Source organism: Bidens hawaiensis, unplaced genomic scaffold (genome assembly GCF_021521415.1).
Source record: "Bidens hawaiensis isolate Kalapana, Puna unplaced genomic scaffold, B.hawaiensis_p1.1 tig00001575_1, whole genome shotgun sequence".
NCBI lineage: Eukaryota > Viridiplantae > Streptophyta > Magnoliopsida > Asterales > Asteraceae > Bidens > Bidens hawaiensis.
In genome coordinates, this window is record NW_027491088.1 from 197,792 (window position 1) to 214,162 (window position 16,371).

At 36.4% G+C, this 16,371-nt stretch overlaps 1 pseudogene across 1 annotated transcript; it reads right to left on the reverse strand.

Annotated features, from left to right (window-relative positions):
• Positions 1-1,367: 1,367 nt before the first annotated feature.
• LOC143587021 (phosphatidylinositol 4-kinase alpha 1-like) lies at positions 1,368-11,572 on the reverse strand (annotated as a pseudogene). Its single transcript, XR_013144805.1, has 24 exons — positions 10,786-11,572; positions 10,136-10,477; positions 9,900-10,061; positions 9,656-9,823; positions 9,420-9,578; positions 9,174-9,301; positions 8,808-9,105; positions 8,563-8,731; positions 8,013-8,479; positions 7,760-7,942; positions 7,114-7,671; positions 6,377-7,023; positions 6,129-6,291; positions 5,928-6,055; positions 5,695-5,848; positions 5,335-5,601; positions 5,183-5,260; positions 5,056-5,103; positions 4,812-4,984; positions 4,529-4,724; positions 4,312-4,452; positions 4,017-4,225; positions 2,369-2,530; positions 1,368-1,637 (listed from the first exon to the last, which is right to left on the reverse strand). The product of XR_013144805.1 is annotated as a phosphatidylinositol 4-kinase alpha 1-like (transcript).
• Between the last annotated feature and the right edge of the window lie 4,799 nt (positions 11,573-16,371).

Genomic DNA, 16,371 nt, shown 5'->3' on the forward strand with positions numbered 1-16,371 from the left:
TAGATTTTGAAGAATCTGTGATGAAGAACCAGAGAAGAAGTGACCGTCTTCTCTCTGTTCTATGTGTGTCGATTGATGGAGTAAGATACCAGAGAATGAAAAGATCGACATATATTAATCAATTCTCACATCTCACATGAGCCTAAATAATTAAACATAAGCTCACTTATCATTATACTTAAGCCCAAGTATAAAACCAAATAATAAAGCCCAAATAACATTATTGTTAAACAAGCCCGCACTCCCGCGTCACCTAACTCGTTTAATCTCTAACGTTATTTCCTCCATCGACAAGTTAATCCAATAACACTAAAATATCCAACAGAATTTGTCTTCTTTTTTTATATATTTTTTCTTAATTTAAAAGCCATAAACTGACAAAATATTTTTTACTAACCATGAAATTTAGTCATATATTTTCCTTCTAACCTTGGGTGTAAAAATCTCGCATAAGCGTCAATTAATTACTGATTAATCTCTGGTTGCTACTCCATCGACCAATTGCCGATTAATCGCTATTGAGTCACAATTGGTCAAAATTGAAAATGGCATATATATAATATTGTATACATATGTATATTTGAAAAAACTACATATATATTTTCCATTCCGATTAATCCCCATTAATCTCGGTTAATCACTAGTCCCTTAAACCTCCCGACTAGCGCCTATCAAGTTCTACATAACCTCTAACTTCATAAATACTGTTGTTATAATTCGCATATAATATTACTATATTTATAAATAATAAATAGATAAAAACATCTTTCTAAGATACATAAACAATCAAGACCGGCATCCAAGCAGTGTTAACTTTAGTGTGGAAAAAGCAACCACCTATTTACGTCGACTTCACAGTTCACTAGTTGATGACGACTTTGACTTTGGTTAAAGGTGAGCAATCACAGCTTCACATATTATATCCAAAATTCCAAACACGTGTGTTTACTAGTGTCACATATTTTATGTGCATTATATTGTTCACAAATAAATAAAGTTTCATACACTTTAGTCACCAAAAGAATTGATCTAACCAGGGTAGGTTACATACATGTCTAAGATACCAGGGACGGATTTATTTAATTGAGTACCGGGTCAAGCGAACCAGGTGTTTTTCGAACCGTAGTGGAGCATTTAATAGCGACTTTTTTAGCGAACCAGGTGTTTTTCGAACCGTAGTGGAGCATTTACTTGACCCGAACCGTTAAACCAATCCGAATTGTCAACCCGACCCAATTTTTTTATACGCGTTCTTATATATTTAGAGCATCTTAAAATAGCGAACCAGATAAAAAAAAATTCTAAATCCGTCACTGTAAGATACCCTTCAAGAAAAAAAATGTAGTAATAAAAATAAAAATAATAATAATAGGAGGGTTTATTTTTCGATACCCTGTTGTAAATACTGAATTAAATCATAACCAGCAGTAGTCCATTTGTTATAAGCATCAGCACATATGTGGATCATGTGATTTGCTGCTTCTCTCTCACTCATTTCTGGACGAAATCTTTTTCTTAAGTTACCAATCGGATCTCCTCTGCTAAAACATGGTAATCCGCTTTCTACCATCATTAATACCGTGTTTATGATCCCGTTCATATGTCGGCGGGCGAGAAGGTACCCCTTAACGCACAAACTGATAAAAAAACAAGCATGTTTATTAGAGGCAAGAGAAGGTGCTGGCATAAATAAAAGTAGGCATGTAAATGAACGAAACGTTTAGTGAACCATTTGTAACTGTTGGTTTATTTAATAACAAACAAACATGAACACATTTTTTGTTCATTTAATTAAATGAATCGACATGAAAAACTGTCCCGTTTGTTCATGAACATTTGTTTATGTTGGTTCATTTATGTATGTTCATTTATGTTTGTTCATTTACGTTCATTTATGTCTGTTCGTTTTAGTTTTGGTAGGGGTTTAGCTTTACCAAACTTTTTTTTTCCTTCCCAGCTAATAAATAATAATCATTATCAAATATTAATACTACCAACAGTAGTCCACATGAATTTTTTACCATCCTTATCATAATGAACATTTAAGATGTTTGACTAGAGGTATACTAGAGGTGACAAATCTTGACTAAATTACTGGCAAATGCGATTATTCGGCTAATATTTGCTTATATAATGGTTTATTTATTTATTTTTTAAATGTTAAAATAAAAATGGGTCAAATAAGTCCGCAATCATTAAGTTATTTATAACATCAACTTACCAGTTTTGACCCAAATCTATTACTCAGACTGTTCAAACTGCCAATTTTGTCTAATGTTACTTTGGGATAGCTGAATGAGATTTTCAACATTGGGATCTTAAAGGGCATGCTGTTGACTAGTAAAACCAAAACCTTGTAATGTATTACCTTTCAAATAAATGCCACGTGTCGCTCTTCATGGCACCGGATGGATCGAGTAACTGAGTCATCTCGTGACTCAGCTTGAAGTGAGCACTTTCAAAGCGCATGTTCCCACCGGGTGATGTCTCCAAAATGAACCCAAAGTCAATGTGGACAAGCCTTCCCTCACTGCACCCACAAAATATTTCATGTTATCATACAATGGTTTAATATGTTAGAAACAGATCGGATCAAAACATAAAGAATACGATAATTTTTGTGGGAACTACCTCGACTCTTTTGGATTTTAACTAACAAAAACTAAACTTGCATAAATTATAGACCCTAATATACTTATGTACTACACATAACATGGAGAACAATGACTCTATTAGACTAATCATTTTCTAATTCAAAAACCATATAAGATAAAACAGTTCCAGACTGTTTTGTTTTGGCTACTTATTGGGCTGGTCAGAGAGTCATAAAACAGGCCAGAAGCATCTGTGCTGCTTGACCTGAATGTTTGGCTGCTCTGCACTCTGTTATATTTTTGGTCCTGCTTGGCCCATCTTGTGTGACAGAAGGCCAGAAGGGGTTTGGACTGCTGGACTTTCATTTTGACTAGGCGAAATGTTAACTGGCCCAGTTTCAAGTGGGTTGCCGCTGGTTTGAGTGTTAGACCACCACTTGTGGTTGAGTCTCGTTTCAATCACAAAATTGACCCAGTCCTCGTTATCTTCTGTCTCGAAGTCATTTGACCAGCTACACGGTTTACCTTCTTCAAATCGCGTAACACCACTAACTACAATTCGTTTACTTTGTGAGTTGTAAAGCCGGTAGGCTTTGCTTCTTGGTTCACTTCCACAGTTCCACGGTATACCATGGATTCACTTTGGTTATCCAACTTTGTAAGTTTGACCGATGGAACCTTAGCATGAGCCGAACCCAAACACTTTCAAAAATCAAGACGTTTGTGACAAGTCCTTGATCTCCGTTATTGCATTGTAAAAGAATTGATCCTTTTCCTTTGATCTCGATCACTGATCCGTCTCCAAATCTAACCCGTCCCACTGCTCTTTCATTAAACTCGATAAAATATTCTCGGTTTTCAGTCATGTGATAGCTTGCACCGTTGTCCAAGTACCACGTGCCTTCCTCACTCTTAGAAGAGTTGGTCATCATCCTCCTTTGCTAGATTGGCTTCCCCTTCGGTTCTTCTAGGAGCCCAAAACTCGGATGCAGAGTGACCGAGTCTGTCACAATTGTAACACCTTCGTTCTCATTTACCAGTTTGATCCTCCTTATCTGGCAGTGATTAAGCCAGGGTACTTCTAATGAATCGGTTTTAGCAAGGCTCTGATACTAATTGTTAAAAGTAGATTGGATCAAAGCAGGAAGAACGCGATTATTTTTATGGGAACTTCCGTGACTCTTTTGAAGTTTATCATACGAAATTTGGAGAAATTGCGGAGACCCTACATACTTCTATACTAGACATGACTTGGAGAGCAAAAACTCTATTTAGACTATGCTATTGTAATTCAAATACCAAGATAACCAATCAGACTCTATTTGTGTTAATAATTTCTCTTTCTCTATCCGATCTCCTAAGTTATAGGGTCAGAATTAATCAACATAATAAAGATTAAACTTCTAAACTATTTGAGCTTACTTGTCAATTAAAAGATTCCCATTATGTCTGTCTTTTGGCTGAAGCAACAGGCTGGCAACAGCATAACCAGCACTGCTGACTATGAAATTCTCACGGGCAGTTTCAAAACCCGCTGAACCAACCGGCCCAAAATCCTGCTGAAATATTTCATACAAACCACCATCAGTTGTTTCACCCATCTGGCTCCTGCTGCGTGAATTTGGTACAACCTGCCACCATACAAGTACAACATTTATTTAAGATAATTACACAAAATGTTATAAAACATTATATGTAATGATGACAAACGGGTGACCTCAATTATTCCTCTTTCTGGGTCGGTCGGGAGCACTCCGTAAGGATATAAATAAAGACTCAGTCCAACTGCAGCAAATATATCTTTTAGAATTGAAATTACTTGTAAAGCAAGCACATCTTGCCTACAGTCGTCTCCAACCTGCATAAACACGCCCGTTTAACTTAACATGTCACATTTTGGATCCGGTAACCATAATAGAAATAATACTACTTGCCTTGAATATACAAGCTTGGGGTTTTATATCGTTCGGGTCCCCATCTTTATCCGCCACATCAAAAGTGATCATAATCGGGACTTTTGCAGCTGACTGCAATGGAATTCCACTATTTACCTGAATACCCTTGACAAGTTTATTAGGAGCTGTTGGTAGATAAAGGTCATCTCCATCCAACTGAATTTTTTCCAACTCTCTATACCATATCAATAATAAAATTAATAAAAAAATTAATGTATAACAACCATATGGTCTAACTTATATTCAAATAACAGAAAGATACCTCCTAATACCATCTCTCCTTTCTTCTTTTGGAAGTGGATAAAGAACACCTGAAATAGATGTAACTTTTTCAAAGAAATCAAATTCTCTGCGAAACACGTCACGGGCCTCGGGACCAAAACCATCAATAATGTGTTCTCTAACAACTGGCAGCAGGGCCAGAAATGCTTGAGTCTGAAGGTGGCAAAACAGTAATTGTATAAATATTGACGGTCACAATACAAAAAATGGATAAAAGGCAATACCTTTTCTGAAATTTGTTCTTTATTTCCCTCTGGTGCACATGTCTCGCCCTAATATCAACAAAAACTCCAATTACTTTCTTTTTACTTCAAATAGAATCAAAATCAGATAGACAATATGATGGATTACCTGTAACTGCCAGATAAGAATATGTGCAAACACATCACTCCTTTGAGCAGCTCTAAGCAAGTACCCTTCAATCAACATCTGCAAATTCAGGCATTAGTCATTTATGTAGATACTGTCATGCAGTCAAATGTCAAAATGTCAACTATACCCACCTCGTCATCGTATCTTAAAGCTTGTATGAGTTGAGGCATAAAAAAGGTTACTTTAGATGGAGGGTAAGACTCTAATACCCTTAAAATATAAGCCATAACACGCGGGTGACCCTTATATGCTGGAGTAAAAAACTCTAAAGCTTGTGTAATTGAACAAGCAGCCCAATATGGTAGTTGTTGCAAAAGGGGAGAATTTTCATCAACTGCTCTAGGGGTAACAAAATATGGTAAAGCTTCAGGTATGTCACGGATGTTCAAGATATGCGTCTGTCTCAGAAATAAAAATGTAATTATAAGACAAAATGAAAAGGTTTCTTTTATATAATTATATCATAAACATTAACATGAGACAAGGATGACCTGAACCAACTGTGTAATTTCGGACTTTATATGAGAATTTGTTGGAAATCGAGCACCTAAAGAGAAAGCAATCCGAGGGTCAATGGCAAATGCAGTTCTTGTATACTCAACCCATTTCTCTGAGCTAATTCTCGCCCTAGAATTCGTGCTTTCTCTACAATTAATGATAACCAACTGATTAATTAAAGTTTTAGAAAAATAACATTAAATAAAACTGATGTTTATGAATTTACTTGGAGTTAACAGGTTGTGCCCAAACTTCAAGCCGATCAGCTTCATGCTGGTACAACATTAACAGTAACTGTTTCCTCTTCTCTCGATCAGCGGCATAATTCTCCATTGGTCCCCAAACAGGGTGACACTGGTCCTTCTAAGATAGTTAGATTATTATTAAAAGAAAAAACTATTCTTGAATGCAAACTATCACATCTTACCATATCAAGCACCGTGTTTCCATGTTCCCCACTTCTTGTATCATATTGCTGATTTTGAAGAAACTGTACAAATGAAGCCACAGATTGAGCTTCACTGTGTGCAAAATTCCCTTGATCAGATTCAAACCATTCAGGCTCATGTGCAAACCAACCTAACGAGGCCCTGCAGTATCATTCCACGAAAGTCCAAATCACCAGTTAATATGAAAAAGTTCATTAGTAAAATGTTGAATATTAATTTATAATACCGATAAATCCCGTCTTGCAGTAGCTGAAGTCCCAGTCTAACTTTCCGTAAACTCCCATGATATTGGCACGAGCAGAATTTAAGTCCAAACAGCATGACAGTTGCAAAAGTACCAGCAGCAGCCGGGTGGCGTGAAAATTTCCATGGAAGTTTTGTAGTCGCCTGTAACATCCTTCCAAGAAGCAACAACTGTACTATACTATCATGTTGTACAACCTGCCAAAGCAGCACATATCAGAACCAGAGTGATCGTGTGTTGAATAACTGCCAAAGAAGAAGATTTTTGACCTCAAAACGATCAATGAAAAATCCGATCCAAAGCTTATGAGCTTGAATTTGTTGAACAGGGTCCTTTTCAGGGGGTGACTCTGGTTCACCAGGTGAAAGATGAGGCCTTAATTTAGCAGCTGGTCCAGAATACCGTGTGTTAGACGCAAAGAGGCCTCGTTTTGTGTCAATGGTCCATAACCATGCATCAACAAGCTCTGCAAGGACTACAGGCCCCAGTTGAGGTGCAGCTGAAACTAACCATGTCCAGATGAATATACCGGTTTCCATTGCATCAATTGTGGAAATGTAAGCAGGACACCAGCAAAGAAGACGCAACAGTTGTGAAAAGCTCTCTACATTCGTTTTTGAATCTGAATCCTAAAAATTTACATGGGTCAAATATTATTGTAATAATATAATATTCTTTTTGTAATTATAAATACTAAATAGCATAAGGTTGATGTTTACCAGAGTCGATAGAACCAGTGCAGCTGCCTGAGAACAAGTTTCTCTGAACGAAGACTTATCTACATCACCACCCTTCTCGGCACTGAAAACAAACTTTTGAAGAAGACGAACAAACTTATTTAGTAAAATAGATCCAAAAGACTCTTTTTTGGGTTGTGGTGGTTGAGGGAAAGCTCCAGATATCAATCTTGAAAAACTACTTTGGGCCGGGCCTTGGCCGGGGGCTGCTCTAGGAGGTGATGCACCTTCAAAGTCATCATCTGCTTTCTCCATATTCTCATACAATCTAGTCATGCCAGCAATTTCTCCAGAATGATTACACTTAACTGTTGCACTAACAATAGCAGTGCTAAGAACTTCAAGATTAAACGCCTCGGTTAATTTAAGATTCCCCCCTGATGATGCAGCTGCTGCAGCCATAACTGCAGGAATATTTGCTGTTTTTGTACCACTCCAGCAATCACTTTTTCCCGGCCCGATTCGTATTTCAGATAAAAGTGAAACAACATCTGTTGTAGGCTGAGCCCTTTGCCACATGTTTGCTTTACAAAGTTTTTCCTGAAGTAAACAGCATAAAGTTTGAATACCTTTTCTTTTCCTACTGGGAATAAGTAATTTCTTTATTTGGGTCCACGTTAGCACGTACCTGAAGAAGGCCCTGGCTAGTGCATGGTGCATGTGAAAGTGAGATAATAATCCATTCACGCACAATCTTTTGGTATAACGATCGAACAGAGGATATCCAAGCGGGATCACTAACTATAGCTGAAGGCGGATCATTATGCACAGAGAATAAGAGACAATCCAGACAAGATGAATTCCACAAGATCTGAAAATTTTAAACAAAATTATGAACTTAATGTTTTCTTTTATTAAAAATTTGAAGCTAAGTATTATACCTGTGGAAAACTATATCTAAGTTGAGATAAGAGTTTAACTGCGACTTCTCGAACGTGTTCATCTCTCTGAGACAAACTCTTTATGAGAAAACATGCATGGACAGCAAGAGTTGACTCTCTAACATCCATGGGATACCCTGTTTCAAATACTTGATCCTCCTGCACCCATTATTATGAGCATTTAAGTTTTGATAGCTTTGGTATCATATTATTTAAAGAATGCTCAACAACCAGAATATAAAGAATTACCAGCCATGACAATGCTGTCTCAAAAGCACGGTGAACCATGGCCATCAAGCATTGAAAAACAGCAGGCACAAGATTTGGACTTTTTAGATACTCGAAGGCACAACTGAATGCACTTCTGGAAGCCGTAGAACCAGGACTGCAATTAAGAAGCCCGCCATTGCTGCTAAACCTTATGATTTCCAAAAAAGCAACCGCAAGAAGATAAGTTGCCTTCACTCCTGAAAAATATAACCAGCTAAATTTACACTATCTTTCACAAACATAGTTATTTCTAGTGACTAAAATACTCCAAAGTCTATACCTGAAATTGTGCTCATATTCCAAACCTCAACACGCCCTCCTAAAGCAGCCGAAAGTGCTGCTCTTTGGCTTGCAGCAGCTTTTTCATTACCACTTCCTCTACGACTACCAGGATTATGAAGTGCATTAAGTTCTAACTCATCTTCAAGCCATTTTACAGAGCTAACAACCTAATCAAAACCAAACCAATAAAAAAATTGAATCTTTAAGACAGCTTAGTTTTGATCCCAGTTAATGACAACTTACCAAAGGAGGGGTCCCTTGAGATATACGCTTTACAGCAGAACACCAGTGTGGGCTCCACATGTATGGTCCATTCACAGCTTGAATAGAAACTGCAGCTGTACTTCCTGCAATGCTGGATGTTGAAGAATGTGACTTCATAGATTCTAGAACAGGAGGAGCTAAACCGAAAAGAGCAATGTAGAACCATAGGTTTCTAAATAACTTAAGAAGTGAAGGTTCAACATCGCCCGTTGGGTCAAAATCAGAACATATTTCAGCCACGGCCGGAAGTAAAGGCCCCAAGAAATCAGCTCCACAGCTGCAAATTACCAAAACAATATTAATAGAATGCTCTATTTCATAAGGATATAACAAAACAGCATATACCTTCCACTTTTAGACTCAGCAGCCAAGCCTACATCTGAGCATAATGATAATAGGCGTTGACGGTAGTCAACTCGCAATTTGGCATTTGTAAGGCCTCTGGCTATCGATTCAAACCCTGCAGGAAGAGTCTAGAAAAAGAAGTCAACATTTGACTAGCAAGAGTCAAACACGAACTTTCTGATTTTAACAGATGACAAGTGTTTTATCTGAATGGAAAATTCAATAAAAAAAATCCAAGGTACACACCTCGATACGTTCTGAATTGGCTTCTTCTGGCAAAGTATTGGATTCAGTAGATGCAATGTTAGAAAGTTTGCTCAAGTAACTCCTCATCATTAGCACAACAACTTCCCGATACGACTTCTCAAATCCTAAACTTGCCATGCAAGAAACCGCATCAAGAATCTGTACATTGTTTAATAAAGTTACTATTAATAATAACCCAAGTAAAGTTGTTATAAATGCTTGAGATAATACCATACCCGGAGGCGTAGCAAGCCAGGTGTTGAAGCGTCGCCTTCCTCTAAGTTTTCAATAAACAAAGGCAATATTGTGTCAACTACTTCAGCTTTATTTACTTGTACATTTAACTCTGCAAGCAACTTAATGACATTGAGCTGTACAACAGGAACCGCCTTCTCTTTAGAATCCTGATACAACAGATAAAAATGGTCATTAGATATTTATATAAGCACAAGACCATCATATGTTCGAACAACAACCAACCTTTTCCTCATAATCATTATGTTCACGAATACTTGTAGCCAATCCCATAATAAACGTATCCACCGGAGTCCGGTCATTGGTCCATCCATACTCAATTATCTCACAACTCGTCTTTAAAACACTATCAAACATAGCTCCTTGACCACTTCCACTAGCCTCAGCCTACGCAAAAGAATCATAGCACAAATAAACAACAATGACATATGCACACAACAATAAACCAAAAAAACAGTTACCTGAGCACATGTAAGTAGCACAAGCTGTTTAAATCTAATAAGCAGAACCCTTAACAAATGACCACCACGAGAAAATGCAATTTTGGCGATGCCATCAAGCAACGAGTTGAAAAGATCTTCACATGTTCTCAATCTACGCCACACAGAGTATAAACAAGCCTCAGCCGCTTCTACTAACAAAGCAAGAGCCCCATGCAACAATTTCTTTGATGATTTACCATCTGCATCAGGGGTCACATGACTCTTAACTTCTAACTTAGCAGCAGCCTTGTAAACCGAAAGCTTCATGTTAATTTTAGCTTTCAGTGCTGCCCCTTGCTCTGTCCAGTCATGCTTCCTTATCTGCAACAAACACCAGTTCATATACTTTTCACAATTTGTTCATATATTAAATATTGTTATACTCATGGTTGTAAAAATCGTTCCTGGGTGCCGATTAATCCCTTATTAATCGCTAGTTGTTACCCTCACCGACTAGTCTTCGATTAATCACTATTTAGTCAAAATCAGTCAAAACTGAAAATTTTTATATATAAATTTGGTATATATGTATATTTGAAAATTTTCATATAAATTCCAATCCGATTAATCAGTACTCCCTACCCCAGCGCTCGACTAGCGCCTAGCGATTTATACAACACTGGTTATACCTTGAGAAAAGCAGTCATTATTCGCAGCTGCTCCTTCGCAATAAGACGTATACGTTCCAAAAGATTCGGATCAATCTGAACTTTATCGAGAACGCGTTCAATCAACTTAAAACCGATATCTTGCTTCTCCAAAGTCTCCATAGTCTCCTCTTTAAAATTAGGAACACTCCTATTATCACCATTACTAGGAGCACTCAACGCGTCACTAGTACTCGAACCACCACCGGACGAACTGGAAGGAACCGGACAACTACTCAAAAACGAATCAAGCAACCTCGAAACCAGCTTATTACCATCGGCAAGAATCATCGTGGGAAAACTCTCCGCCAACGCGGACAAAAACGCTCTAGAAATCGCTATATCCGAGCTGGCGTCATCAAGAGCAGCCGACACAATCCCTCCCATGAACCCAGCCACATCCGTGCTAAAATCCGGATACAGTTCAGTTGCTTTCACAACATAACTTAAAAACTCGTTATAAAACGACGCAGTTGACGCAATGACGAATGATTTCGGCCAAAACGATTGGGAGAACGAGGACGGGACCGCGCGAATGAACTCGAGGACGGTTTTTCGTGGCGACGGATCGTCGTAGTTCGGGCATTGCGAAATGAACCTGGCGGTTGCGAGAACGGCGTGGAGTTGGACACGTGAAATGCGAGGTGAACCGGAGAGGAGTGATTCCGGTGGAGGACAGCGTTTGCAGATCCAAGCGATTTTGGATGAATATTGATTTGGATTTTTGGAGATTAAATCGCATAGCTCGGTTAATGCCTCCATTGTTGATAATGATATTGATAATGATGATGATAGATTGAATAATAATAATAATAATAATAATAATAATAATAATAATAATTAGGTTTAAGTTGTGAGAAATCGATCAAACCTGCATCATGCAATTTACGTGAATGTTAACGCCTGTTGGTGATACGAGATTGCTTTTGCAATTGCATTTGCATTTGCATGCAAAAGTAAAGTAAATTTGTGTGTTTGATCCTTGTTGTATGGCATGCTACCAATTGGAATTGGAGCTCTTTGTTTTCTCCGTTTTTTTAGCTGCTGAATGAATGAATGAATTAATGAATGAATGCTAAAAAAAAACTGCCACCACCCACCATTGCTTGCTCGAGCTAAACCTAGGCTGGCGACATGTTTGTGCGTATTTGATGCGCGCAAACACGTACGTCTTGACGATGTGTGTAAGAAATGTTTCGAAATTGACGTTTTGACTATGGATGAACTTGGTGCCGATCCAGAAATTTTAACAACCAAAGTATGAGTTAGAGATCTGGTTTTGGACGATAATTGAGTCAAACTAATTTATGCTTAGCCTGATGCCAAGAAAAAAAAGGACTAAATGTATTATTGAGCGGTATGAATACCACCAAACAAAAACAATGAAAGGTTTGATATAGGTTCAGTACCAGTATTGTAGGCAAAAATTCGCTAAATGCTGGTACCGATTCTGTTGGTATGATTTTGCTTGAGATAAAAAATGAATTTTAAATTAGGTTTTAAATTAATTTAGGTCAAAACTACGTAGTTTTGAGTGTTTTATATCTAATGTTAGATGCTTAACATCCTCGTATTCAGTTTCCCGTTTATATTAGTAAACGAAGTGAGTATAAGTCTTGTGTTATTATTATTATTATCTGAAATGACTGGCTAGTTAACCATTTTTTTACAGATTAAATTAATTTACTTTTCATGACAACCAAATTGTTGTTTGTAACATGAATCAATCAGTTATGAAATTTTAACAACCAAAGTATGAGTTAGAGATCTGGTTTTGGATGATAATTGAGTCAAACTAATTTATGCTTAGCCTGATGCCAAGAAAAAAAAAGGACTAAATGTATTATTGAGCGGTATGAATACCACCAAACAAAAACAATGAAAGGTTTGATATAGGTTCAGTGCCAGTATTGTAGGCAAAAATTCACTAAATGCTGGTACCGATTCTGTTGGTATGATTTTGCTTGAGATAAAAAATGAAATTTAAATTAGGTTTTAAATTAATTTAGGTCAAAACTACGTAGTTTTGAGTGTTTTATATCTAATGTTAGATGCTTAACATCCTCGTATTCAGTTTCCCATTTATATTAGTAAACGAAGTGAGTATAAGTCTTGTGTTATTATTATTATTATTATTATTATCTGAAATGACTGGCTAGTTAACCATTTTTTTACAGATTAAATTAATTTACTTTTCATGACAACCAAATTGTTGTTTGTAACATGAATCAATCAGTTATGAAATTTTAACAACCAAAGTATGAGTTAGAGATCTGGTTTTGGACGATAACTGAGTCAAACTAATTTATGCTTAGCCTGATGCCAAGAAAAAAAAGGACTAAATGTATTATTGAGCGGTATGAATACCACCAAACAAAAACAATGAAATTTACATGTTAGAGCAAAATAACGAAAAATGATTGATGTTTCATTATGCATTGCCTGATTTAGCCACTTATCACGACATTATCGCTTCACATGTATATTAGCCGATTGCATTTGATTGATTTACATTGATCAAATACAATCAAGTAAGATATGAATAACCAACACATTTGAGAACTAATACCTTTAAAAGATCTTAAAAGGGACAAGTACAACGTCCATGTTACAAAGGTGAAATTTCTAACTTACCTAGCATTCTTAGCTCACGATAGGTAGGTGATCCATGTGTCTAACTCGTGACTTTTGCTTGTAGGTATCTTGATCAATCTAACCATTTTTTGTTGAATTTAATTTTCACTTGGTAAAAAGAAAGAAAGAAAAAAGAAAAAAACTTTTCTATAAAAGTTGAAAAGAAAACGTGTGAAACATTTTTTACTTAGATAAAATATATAAATCATATAGAAATATCTTGTGCCAATGATCCCTAACTTAAGTTGATGAGGTAATACAATTTAATAGGAAAGGGGTGGGGGGGGGGGTTAGGTTCAAGTCTCGCTTTGACAAAAAATAAAAGGTTTCAGGTTGGACCACAGGGTTTTCACATCTATAGTGAGTTTCCCACTGAGATTAGAATAAAGATGATCGGATGGATCAATGATCATCAATAGTTATTGAATGAATGTGCTTATAGGTCCAAATTTGATACACGTAATTCAATTTAAATGAAATCCGGATTTTATTTCTTAATGTGCGTGGTTCCAATAATGATGAAGATTTTATTTGAGAATATCTTATTCAATTCACATGGTTTAAACTTTAAAGGCTTGTTTAATTTTCTAGATGGTTGTATTCGCTTGTATTTGGTTTGATTCACCGTCTTTTCTTTTTTTTTTTTACACAACAAACTGTTATCAACCGTGGACAAAAAAGTTTATTGATGAATAAAAAAATGAAACGTCTCAAATATGACCAACATGTGTTTATGCTTATAGCAGTGGATGTGAGAATAACTTCAGAGTTAAGGGTCACTTATATGGAATGGATGGAGAAGGGATGGGGTGGAAAGTGATGTAGGGTGAAACGAATAATTCGTGGGATGTTCGTCTCGGTTTAGAGAAGCAAGAAAGGGAGAAAAGTGGGAGAGCGGGAAACACCACCTATTCAAATCAGTAACACAGATGTACACGGTGCACCCGAAGAGGAGGATTTGGTTGTAATGTATCTATTAATACTTGTTTAAAAGTGAAATTTACCTGACTAAATCCTATGCAACAAACCTTATCAAGCCACATGTCACAAGGTCATCCTTTTGACTTCGTGTGGCGCTCCTGGGGCCCGAGAGTCAACCAATTCACCCCGCTTATGATTAGGATCTACTTGTTTTGTCATGTCGTGCATTCATTAAGCGAGCGACACCATCTCACAACTAATGCAACGTTAGATATGTAAGCACATCTCGATATATACACCTTATTATCTAGTTGAGATTGTGTTCAATGACGTCTGAACTAGCCAGCAAACCAAAGCTGAACAATTTATAGCAGGGGTGTGCGTGGTGCGGTTCGGTACGTTTTATTGACTAAAATCGGACCAAAAACCAAACTTTCGGTCTTATGATTTTTTTAAACCGTTCGGTTTCGGGTTTTTACGGTTTTTGGGTTCGGTTCCTGGATGCGGTTTTTTCTGCTTTGCTAATCGAGCCAAAACATTTTGGGCCAAAAAAAAACTTGACCTAAAATATTGAAATTGGACACGATATATTTTTTCCTTTAAACTAATTATTAATAGAATATTGAAAATATGAACTTCAAATATTAAAAGCTAATAAAAGATACATTAAAAGTCAAAAATCAAAATCAAAATTAAAAGTACTGGTATTACCATATGTAGCAACCAAATATATTTATTAACCATATGTTAAAACTAAACAAATGGTTATCAGTAGATTTTGTTTTAATTGTTACGTATAAGATATTATGGTTATTTCAATACTTTTTGGTTATTTCGGCCTTTTCGGTTGTTAACAAAATACAAAACCGAACCAAAACCAATATTTCGGTTTTCACCAAAGTTCAAACCGAACCGTCAGTTTTTAACTCAGTTTGATTCTTTTGGTTTTATTGGTATCGGTTCGGTTATTTCGATTCAGTGCACACCTCTAATTTACACTTCAAACAGTTTTGACATACGTGACTATAAAATAAAATTAAGGCTATAATAAATTCCATTAAAAGTTATTGTGGAAATAGAGTATACGAAGTACATATACATCTAACCATAACTAACACATGTATTGCATTTTGCACATATACTGTGTTTTCCTCGTTCATAGGACCAACAAAACTAAACAAAACAGGTTTATATAAACCGTAATTCACGGAGCTTCGGTAAGCTGTTCGATTTCAAAATTGGATTTTGACGATTATTACAGATCAAGAATGTTTGAATATGTGATTTTTAATGTGTGTTAACAAAACCCATATATATAACGCAGCCCTATTTACCCTAAACAACTCTTTTCTTTTTCTTATTATTCTCTCTCTTAAACTTATACATCATCAGCAGCAGCTCACAAATCTTTCCAGTTTCTTCGATCATCCTTAAAACCACCAAATCAAGATAATTCATCGGTAAGTTTGTTTCAAAAAGCTAACTTTTTGGGTTGGATTTCGTATATGCTTTAGTTTATTGTCGGCGATGTTGATCTGTCGCTAATTAGAGCTTGGATGATTCTGGTAATTGACAGTTTGATTGTTGTTTTGCCTAAGTTTATTAATTTGTTCTCGTTTGTAAGTCTTTGAAATGAAATAATGAATCTATCTGATAGATTAGATGGGTTGATTTTAATTAGATGGAAATTTGGAATCTATCTGATAAATTTGGAATTCGTTTTTAGGGGTACCGATTTGAGACCCAACTAAGCATGTTCCCCTATTAAAAATACTAGATTCAAACTTTGGCCCGTTTGACAATAACGAGTGTGGAGCCTGAGTTGACTGGTCAACACTTCCGGGTACAAACGATACAGGTGGTTCCTAAAATACTATGAAAATAAACAAATTTTGAACTTTGAACATTTACACCGAATGTTGTAAAGCTATTATAGCGATAACATTCTTTTGCAAATGTTATTTACATCATGGTGCACATAGCAGTTGACCTGAAAAAAGTCAACTGAAAAAA